Here is a 10,461-nt window from a genome sequence, read left to right as displayed (position 1 = left end):
TATTTGCCAAATATTCACAAATCTACGCGAGTATTTTTATTTTAACGACACACTGATGATTGACCATAAGATCGTCAACGATTAAAACCGAAAATATTGGCGTCATCCTCCTTTTCAAGGCTAACCATCACTTCAAAACAAACATAAACAAAATCTTTCACCATACTTTACACTCGATTTTTTCAATTTCGACTTTCGTCTGTTTCACTTTTCGCGATCAATTTTTAGTATGAGAATTATAGTAGCTGCGCTTTCCTCTCGTCAAAGTTCCCATCAGCCAACCGGCGGTAGGATTTGCTTTATAAAACACAACCTCTCGTTAAACTCCACGTTACCGTAATCTCCATGTTAGTTAACCTGAGGTTTAACCAGACATTATAAAACCGGCCCTAAATGGTGATCTAGGTTGCGACATCCATTTTCTGAAAGGGGAAATATAAAATTATGCGGGGAAACCATAAAGCATAAGGAAAATATGCATTCCGATGCACCGTGCGAAGCACATAAAACACTGTAATTAATTTTCTAATATGGAACGAAACATGGAAAGCAAATGTTTCTAAATTAATCACAATGAGGGAACATGTATTGTTAAAAGCGCACGTATGATATACGTGGGGATAGTTGAACAACCTACGCAAGAAATGTGCTGCCGTACATTTTCTCAGATTAAGTTCCAGTCCCCACTCTTGGCTCCACTCATAAACGTTGATTAAATCCGATGACATTATTTCAAACATTCGAATAAAATGTTTGGAATATTGCCATCTTTGTGTTATTTTTAAAACTCAGACTGATTAATTATTTACGGATACGCCTAGCCTACGGATTGAAATACTGAGCGAGTGAGATACGAACATTGGGAAAAATTATTTTGTAAACGCCTCCTAGTCGCGATGGAACAATTTAAACCATCTCTCACCTTCCCATTTAATTTTTCGTGTGATTTGTCGTCATTCAGACTCGGCGTCGTTGGAGAACCTATTTTTACTTTGAGCTTTGCGTCTTTTCTTTAGAGGGGAACATTCTTTACTCTCTCGATCCGTGAAGATTGGGAGGGTTTGATTTTCTATTAGTGGATCGGCCTTCCGAAGAAAAGACTGTATTTTATCAACGGCACTTTCGGCTATTGAGGAGAAAATAGTAACCCATCGCAGACGAGGGGTTGAATAAGGGTGGTTGTCTTTCTTTCTCTCCGTCTGTATACGCTTGTTATTAGCCATTGAATTATAGCCTTGTTCCTCTCCAAGTCTTCGTTCCTGTGTTGTTTGTCAGCTCTGTAAGTCGTTGAAACACCCCATAACATGCACGTAGTGTCTGGAAGTTCTTTCTCTTTTTTTTCCTGATGATTATCTTTCAGGCTTCTGCCACCAATATTTCTGATATCTTTCCTTTGTGTCTGAGTGCTATTAAAAACTCATAGCTCTTCGTTTACAAAATTTGACCCAAGTGACCGACAAATCCTTGTCAAAGTGTACGCTCAACTTCTGAGCTATGCAAAGGACAAATCCCAGCGCTCTTAGCATTTCTCCTATCAGCCATTTCAATAATTAACTTCTCATTCTTAGTTTTCTTAATTAATTCCTTTCGTGCCCTGCACCCTGTTTAATGGAGAATGTGCGTTTGCTTTTTATTATTACATGCGTTAGAATTGAGTTTTCGTCATACTTTATAATCTATCACTCGTACTGTAAATACTTAGCTATGACTAATTTTATTCGATAATTTAAAAATATTGTAGTATAATATCAAATTCACATGCGTATGATATTCTCATGCAGGTTTATCCAAGTTGTGTTTGGCGCAAAATTTGACGAATAGACCTCTCTCACTCGTAGATCTTTCATCGTGTATTATTAGAAATGGGAGTCTATTATGACGCCGCAAATAGACCGAAAAATCTTGTCTTTCATTAGCTATTCCGATAAAAAATCTCATTGCTCAAAAGCGCACTGGCAACTCTAAACTGGCAGTTGACGCACTGTCAAATTTTATGTCCCTCCAGCCATTTATTTTTCATTTCATTGCCGTAAGAACGGAACGTTTTATGACGCCCATTCGTGGCCAAATCAGTTCAAATGATCACTTTGATGCGCGTATGAATTCCAATTAGTTGGAAATGGACTCATTGTAGCGCTAGTTGCCAGACTCTTAGGTCATGTACTTTTTCTTTTGCGGATACGCCCTGAATAACAAGGATTGTGATTTAGGGCGTATCCGCAATTCGTATCCCTCAGGGCTCACAAACCTCAGATATCTATAGCAAGAGGTGCCAACTGTGTAATATATTTATGGCCTGGCCGATCTAGTACGTACTCCAAGGATAGATGGCGTTAGTTGTCACCGGGAAATTCAAACCGGGCTTTTTCCCAATTCTGTTTAAGTTTTCGATTTAATTTTTTTACATGGAGATTTCAGCCTATAACAATTCAAATTACCAACAATTAAATAAACTGGAGGTAATTTGAATTCTTATAGGCCAAAATATCCATAGCAAAACCACTTCATCATTATTAAGCAGCTAAAGCAGCTTGTTGAGAATTATTTGTCACTTTACTGAGAACTTCAGAATTTAATGAGCATTCATTCATCAATCATTACAAAAGATGATGATAAATCATATTATCGATAAAAATACCCCTAAAGCAATGGAATAACACTAAAGGCAATTATAGGCAAAGTTGAAAATAGCATGCGCTGCTTTAAAAAAATTCAAATAATACAATATTGTCAACACAAAAATTTAATTAACTCAATAATGTGCAGCTACACAGTAACACAATTCATGATAAATAATGAAAAAAGTACAAAAATACGAAAAATATCAATTTTCCTCCTTAGTCTTGCCAGAAATTATAGCTGTTCTTCACTTTTTCCACAATGATGATCCCTGATTGCTAATTCAACCAAATAACCTGAAAGAAATGAAGGACACAAATGAGACATGGCAATCACCACCATGCTCTCTAAGGTAAAAGTAATATTAAAATCTTAGGAGAAGGGAGAACCAAACTTTTTCTAAAATAACACATTGGTCACCAGCTTAGTAATGCCTTTACACTATCATATTTTTGGTTTAGGAACAATTGGAACAATTTAATTGGGCCTCACTTCATCATTAGGACCTAACATGATGTCTTGGGAGCCCTACTCCCACCTTTTTGGAATGATTTTGTAGGAATACAGAAAAATCAATTTAAGGTTGTCATGAAATTTATAGGTTGTTCCTAATACATTTGTAGTAAAAATTTCAAAAGCAGGTGATTTGGTAAAAATTAAAAAACATCAGGAGATACTGTAAACATGAATGTTTGCTAACACACACTCAGGAGTTAATACAAAGGAGCTGAAGATAACTCATCTGTCACCTTAAAGACTAGGCCGAATGCGACTAACTCTTAGAATAAAAAATTCAATCGCTGTCATTCAAAGGAAAACTGAGTGTATAAATATTTTTTGTTGAGATAAATTATGTCACCATATGCTTATCAGATCCCTGATAAAAATAAACTCCTCCATTGTGGTCAGGTGTACCCTCCAATGAGGGTAAGGGAAGGATAGGTGTACCCTTGTATACCCTTCAGGAAGGGTAGACGAAGGATATTTTAGAACATTGGTGGGTAGGCCCTCACCTTCCTGGAGTGTATGGGAAGGGTTGGGCCAGCCTCAATAAAGGATACAAGAAGGGTAGGACTAATATAAAAACTAAATTAAACGAATGGGAATAAGTTGTAACAGTGATTTCTAAAGTTATAAGACAGAAAATAAAAAAGCCTTTACATGGTCTTGAATCCAGAACCTACATATTGGAGGATAATGAACTAGTGCTTTAACAACCTCAGCTATCGAGGTACTTGTCAGATGTTGCTTCTCGACGGAACTTATACTACAAAATCTTAAGATGAGATTCGCACCCAGGACTATGTGGAAGAAAGCTGTGACTTTTTTATGCCTATTTCGTTTCAGAAAATAAGATCGGCATTCAAGTACCGAACATCACTCTCGCGATGTCCCATTGTCAGCCACACAAATATGATACATCCTAAAAATGTGAATGAAAGAACTTCTAAATGAGCTTTTTTCACACAATGATAGAAACTATTGTGTACAGTGGCATAGCCAGGAATTTCGTTTGGGGGGGGGGGGGGTCCAAAGCCAGGTGGGGAAAGTTTTGAAAAACAGGATACTAAATAATGGGTTTTCAACTGATTCAAACACTTTTCATAATCGAAAAATCTTCAATAGTTAAAGAAGTACATATTTTTTAAATTCATTATTTTTCAATATTTTGTTTTCTTTTATGAAGGAAAATAATTGTTTTTATATTTCGGGGGCGGAGGGTCCAAATCCCCCGGGACCCCACCCCTCCCCTGTGAAAAAATTGTATTAACTTTAAAATAAATTTATAAATTGTAATAAGAATGAATAAAATTTTGAAACAGGTTTATACAATTTTTTCATAGGGGCTACGCCACTGAATATGTATATTATTGTTTTCCTTAAGGGAGTTTTAAAGATTAGTTGTGTAGCCCGTCTATCTTTGCTTTCAAAGACTGCTTACGTTCTTGTACTCAACTCAATACTCTTTAGCAGGTGAAAGTAGCTGAGGAGACACTTTCAGGATATGTTTTCCTCAGTTATAAATGCTAAGTCCCAAGGAAGGGTAAACAAAGGATTTTTCTCCCCTTAATGGTGGCTACCTTACCCTTAATGATGGCTATGGGAAGGGTACACAGATGGTAAGGGAAGGAGTTCCAAGGAAGGGTAGACGAAGGATTTTTCTATCCTTCCCTTACCCTTAATGTGTAACTACCCACCATGAAGGCTACTACCCTTCCTTTACCCACCATGGTGGAGTTAATTTTTTTCAGGGATATTAGTCATTAGCGTATAATAACCTAAAAGGCGTTAGCGTAAAGGCATTACTCATTTGGTATCCACTTAATGAAAATGAAACAGGAAGCACTGAATGATAGAATGATTCATCAAATTGTTGGCACCCTCTTTGAGGAAATATCCTTATGAAATACTTCTGACTTCATGAAATTGTAATACTAAACTGAATCAAAAATTTAAACATATGAAACAGTTTGATCAGAAGATATGAAGGCAGAGTGACAGAATTAAAAATAACAGAGGACCAAATGTAGTTGTTAATTGATTTCTCAGCTGCTTACAGCAATGAATATGTTACTGTATTCATGAAGTAACAAGTAATGGCAGAATACTTGAATTCATAGAATAGCTGAAGTCATCAATAAGTTTGGTTTAGAGCATCAAACTTGTCAAACTTTTATGAAAATTGCCTGCAATATTACAAGAGAATGACAAAGAGTTTGAGAATCCACATTAATATAATAGTTAACAATCATTCTGGACAAAATTTTGTATGAAGTGGAATATACATGCAAAAATACATGGTGACTTCACTTCTCCCTACCTCTCCCCTGCTGGCTCATGCGACCCTTACTGTCCGATTAGTTCGTCATTTTCACCGCTGGCGCTACTTGTCCACTCGTCCGACGTCAGCCTTGCGATTGCATGGGAAGTAATGCGTCTTGGTGATTCATTGCGATAAACCACGTTTTTTTACAGTCTTTTCCTGCAACGGAGGCCAGTTTTACTTATGATATATCGTTGATCGAGTGTTTAGGAGTTGGAAAAACTCTCTATTTCGGTTTAAAAGGAAAATGGTGGGAAAAAGATGTATCGTGCCAGGTTGTATGTACCTCTGGGTATGACTCTAACTTAGAAAAGGTGCATATCTTTTTGGTGTCAAGGGAAGAAAGACTACGAGCTGAGTGGCAGAGGTGCATTCCTCGTGATAATTTTATCGTCAAGTATCCGCAAGTTGTTTGTGAAAAACACTTTATTGAATCCGATATTCTTCGTGAGAAGATTATCACGGACAACGAGGGAAACGTCGCACAGTGGTCCGGATCGCGAAAAAGTCAGGCAAAAATAAGATTTTCGTTGGATGTCTTGAAAAATTGCTCACTACATCTTATTTGGCGAGCTATTTTCATTTCTGCAGTTATTTTTACGAAAAAACTATTATTTCATGCGATATCGTGGAACTTTAACTTATTAACTGGCTAATTGTAACGCTGACTGCATAGATAAACGGTAATCATGATAAAATATGAAAATAAATGATAATTAGTTGTATAGAATGAGTTAATATTCTTTCAAATTAGTCAATAAACAAAAAAAAACGGCTAAAAGTAGGGTTTTTTGGTGCTTTGACTTACGTTAAAGAGGTACGATTTCCAGATTTCGAGAGATTCTTCTGTATGGACTAAAAAGTAATTAATAAATTAGTGTCAAAATAGTATTTAAGTGACTCTTTTATTCTCATAAAAGCATGGTTAATTCCTCATAAATTTACAATTATGTATTATAATTGTTCAGCATCAGATTCTTCTGAATCCCACCCATCCTCCTCTTCGAAGAATTTTGAGACTCTTGCAAGACCAAGAGATCACGAACCTCCTGCGGAAGATATTTAAGGCCCCGGCATTTGTTTAGTGCAGTTCCTAATGTGCTAATAAAAGGATTCGATATTAGGATCAGTCTCCGGAAAATATCCTCATTAGCTTGAAGTCGAGATATTTTTATCGCGTGATGCTCGTGATATATTCTAATGTCTTTATTGCGAGATTCCTGGGCCTCCTCCGACAGTTCTCCAATACGAAGAAGAGCCGACTCGATGTCATCTGCACCACTTTGTGCACAGTGGGTGGCATGTAAAACCAACCATAATGTCTCACAAAATTTTCCGCTGTATCCATACAGAACTTTTTAAATTTAACTGAATCAATCAAAAATCCGCAAGACAAAGACCTTAAAATTGTTGAGAAGTGAAAGATTAACTCTTCCTCTACTCCTGAAAATTAATTAACTATGTTATATCATGTGAAAAATACTGCATAAAGCAATAATAAAAAGATATTATATTGCAACAATGAAAAGAAAGCATTCAAAAATAGCCAGTAGACTCAGCCGATAGGCGAGAATTTTTGAAAAAGCCCCTAGCTGAGTTTTCATCACTGGATGTACCATATTTTGGCTTCGGCACATCAACTAAAAGGCCCATTCTCTTTTTAAATTCGTAGGTACCAATTAAAAAATAAGACTACTAGGACAATATCCCAGGGGACCCCATATCACCATTAGAATACAAGGAAAATACGAACCTGAGGTGCTTTGAAGGTTGCGAAATGCAATATCAGGAAAATCAACAATTTTGTCCAACCAAGTGCAATTCCGCTTCAAGTGCGATTTAAAAAATATGGCAAATACTGGAATGCCAGCGAACTTATTCTTAGTAATATCCTCGAAAGGAACGACCTTTCCTTCCCGTGCAGTGAGCATCGAGAAATGATGCTTGCTGCCATCATTTTCCAGTTTTTGAATTTAAGGATGAGGCAAGCTGCACGGGTGGAGAATGCCGAGGTTGGCCGAGAGTATGCCTTCAGAAGGACAAACTTAAAGTTTTTGAAAAAATAAATGCTATTCATTTTAGCCTTGTAGAAATATCTTTTTTGATCGTTCACACCATTATACTGTTTAACCATTCCTTTGCTTGTAGTGCTTGTAAGTATAAGTATGCCGTGTGTTGCTTTCCAGATGCTGAATCTACAATTACAGTTATCATAAGGATTAATATTTTCAGTTTATAGGAATTCATATTGGTATCTATCCAAGGAATGGAGCAGCTAATACAGCAGTGGCGAAACAATGGGGGAGGCGTGAGGAGATAGATAGGAAAAAAAATAATGAAAAGTAGAAAAAAAGATGATTTTCGGTGGGTATTGGAAAAGAAAATTAATTGGCCTGAGCTATGGAACTCGAGAGGTAAATATTCGGTCTTAAGTTTTACTGTTGAGAGGACTTACTTAGCAGTTACGCTTGTTACAAATAATCAATGTGAAAGCTGTAGCGGCAAAGTTACGCGAAAGCTTTTTGGCTAGGTCGGCACTCGTTTCTCCTCAACTATCTAGGAATAGTAAAGGGAGATTGCCATTGCTTCTTTATTGCCGCTTCATTTACTAAGTTTTCAGCCTAATACTTCTGTCCATGCTATTGAGTACCTTACCGATATTCTCCGTTAACACTTCGCAGTTTTGCTTCCATTGCAAGGTAATTTCGACCGATGTCCTTTTCAGGTGGGTATATTATCTTCACACCATCGTCCTATTTGTCTTAAATGGCTCGCGGAAATGGGATCTACAAAAAACACACCTATATTATTTATCCCCGTGGGATTAAGCATTCAAACACCCGATTTCGTAGACTATTGTATGACCGTTTACGGAAGCTACTGCACCAGTTTTCACGAATAAAGCGATTTTATATTCTTTAAAACTGAAGCGCGTAAGAGTGAGTACATGCGCGAAGCACGGCTTACAAAATTTTATAAATATAGTCCATCAAGTTACCTCACAGCCATATCAACCCATGTAATACGCCCGGAACGACCGGACGAGTGTACTGCTAGCGCTTGACGGCCGGTATGGGAACTAATCGGACAGTAAGGGAACGTACGTGGAGCCGCGGACGCCGGGGGCTGGCCTTGGTCAATATACTTCCAAGACTTGATACTAAAAATCCATCAATGAATTCTTTAACTAATCGATACATACTTTTTAAAATGTGAGCCTCAACATTCGATCATAAAAGTGAGGATGGAATGGAGAGATTTAGAAAATTATTACATTTCCTCTTGAATTACTTACCTTTAGCAAAACAGTAGATTGCCAGACCATATATACGGCATGCCATCAGAGGTAACTGGAATACATCAACCGGCTTGCTGCAAGTAATACAATGGATATATTTTAATTGGTGGCAATGATGACAATTGTTTCAGTACTAAAAGTTAATGTATACATATGGTTCAGTCCCTTTGTAGTAACATACCTTTGTTTCAACAGCAACAGATTGATCATCCTCATATCTCTGTCATGCCATCTAGAGATAGCCAGAATGCATCAAAGAGCTTCCTGAAAATGAAAATGATTGATGGCAATAATGAAAATATTTAAATGTCCAGCTATTGAGTAGTCATTTATGAGCAATATAATTACAATTCATACCATCATATGTCTTCATAAATGATGGTATGAATTGAAATTTATATATTTCATTCATACCATCCTAATGTGTCATAAGAACCAATTAACTGCAACTACATTTGTCAAACAGCAACTACTCATTTGTAAAATTTTCAGTGGAAACACTCTAATCCTACATCTAAGGATTATTTCACATCTGTTCAGTTATTTCTAAGCTAAAATTCAATTCACACTCCCAAAATTTACTATACGAAGAATGACTGATGGAAAATAAGAATCACTTTACAAATGGACACTAATTAAGTAACAACAGAAACCCTCCTCCTTTTTCCGGGCTTGGGACCGGAAACACAGGCCCTGAGATATCAATACCTCCACTGCAAAAATAGGTCAACAATCACCCACCGAATCAAATCTTAATACAAACAGGAGGTCCACAAATCACATGAACAAGTTCTTATACTACAGCGTATATTAATGGTAATACTTCCATGCATCTCCACCGATGGCTTAACAAGTTATCACTCTGCCTCTCCTCCTTTTATAGAGAAAATAATTGTGTTCAGTTGCTACATGCAATTAAAACGGTACGTGGAAATTGCTGATGCAATGATCATGTTAACAAGTTACACTCTGAAACATTTCACCAATGTGTCCGACATTGCAGAACGAATGTCGGACACATATGAATGACAATTGGTGAAAAATAACGAGGGTATCTTGAAAACGTTGCATCAACAACGTTCACCACCAGCATTTCCAACAACCCCATCAACTTAATAGACACATTGGAATGATTATTATCGAATGAAAATCAAAATTCCTTGAAGAAAGAATTACATTATTAGCTAATATGGCTTGAAAACTTAACAGATTATATCAAATAATTATATATATGACTGAATGAAGAAAACACTCACCTGGAAACAGTTCGCGGAAATCGGAAAAACTTGCAATCTTTCGATTGACAACCCCTAACTGCACATTTATCGCGCATTTTGAGGCGTTAAATGTCACTACACTTCCAGAAAATTGTCAATTAACAAACCTTTTCTGCGTTAAAAGCAAAAAAGAACACGGACCACAACGAGTATGACGACAACAACAACACAGCTGATGGACGGAATGGAACGGTGCGCAATGTCCGTTGAAAAGATTCAAAACATAAACACATGTGCGAATGAAAATATTACTTTGCGTTATGTAATAATGTCAAAAATATCAATAAAAATAAAAATACGAATATCTGAAAGTACTTCATCATTAAAATTGAAAAAATATATTTGAGTTATAGCTTACTCCAACTGTAGGCGGAGTGGCGGTCGCTGGTACCTCTTCCCCCGGGCCTGATAAACGGCCTTGTCTATAGTCCCGTGGAACATCC

General features: G+C 36.9%; 1 long non-coding RNA gene across 1 annotated transcript; it reads right to left on the bottom strand.

The window, feature by feature from the left end:
* Positions 1 to 2,723: 2,723 nt before the first annotated feature.
* LOC124169520 lies at positions 2,724 to 8,980 on the bottom strand. The gene is made up of 3 exons (XR_006867147.1): positions 8,923 to 8,980; positions 8,739 to 8,815; positions 2,724 to 2,915 (listed from the first exon to the last, which is right to left on the bottom strand). It is a non-coding gene; the product is annotated as an uncharacterized LOC124169520 (long non-coding RNA).
* Positions 8,981 to 10,461: the final 1,481 nt, after the last annotated feature.

The sequence above is a fragment of the Ischnura elegans genome, chromosome 12, assembly GCF_921293095.1.
Source record: "Ischnura elegans chromosome 12, ioIscEleg1.1, whole genome shotgun sequence".
In the NCBI taxonomy this organism is placed as follows: Eukaryota; Metazoa; Arthropoda; class Insecta; order Odonata; family Coenagrionidae; genus Ischnura; species Ischnura elegans.
This window is presented reverse-complemented; position numbering and strand designations above follow the sequence as displayed.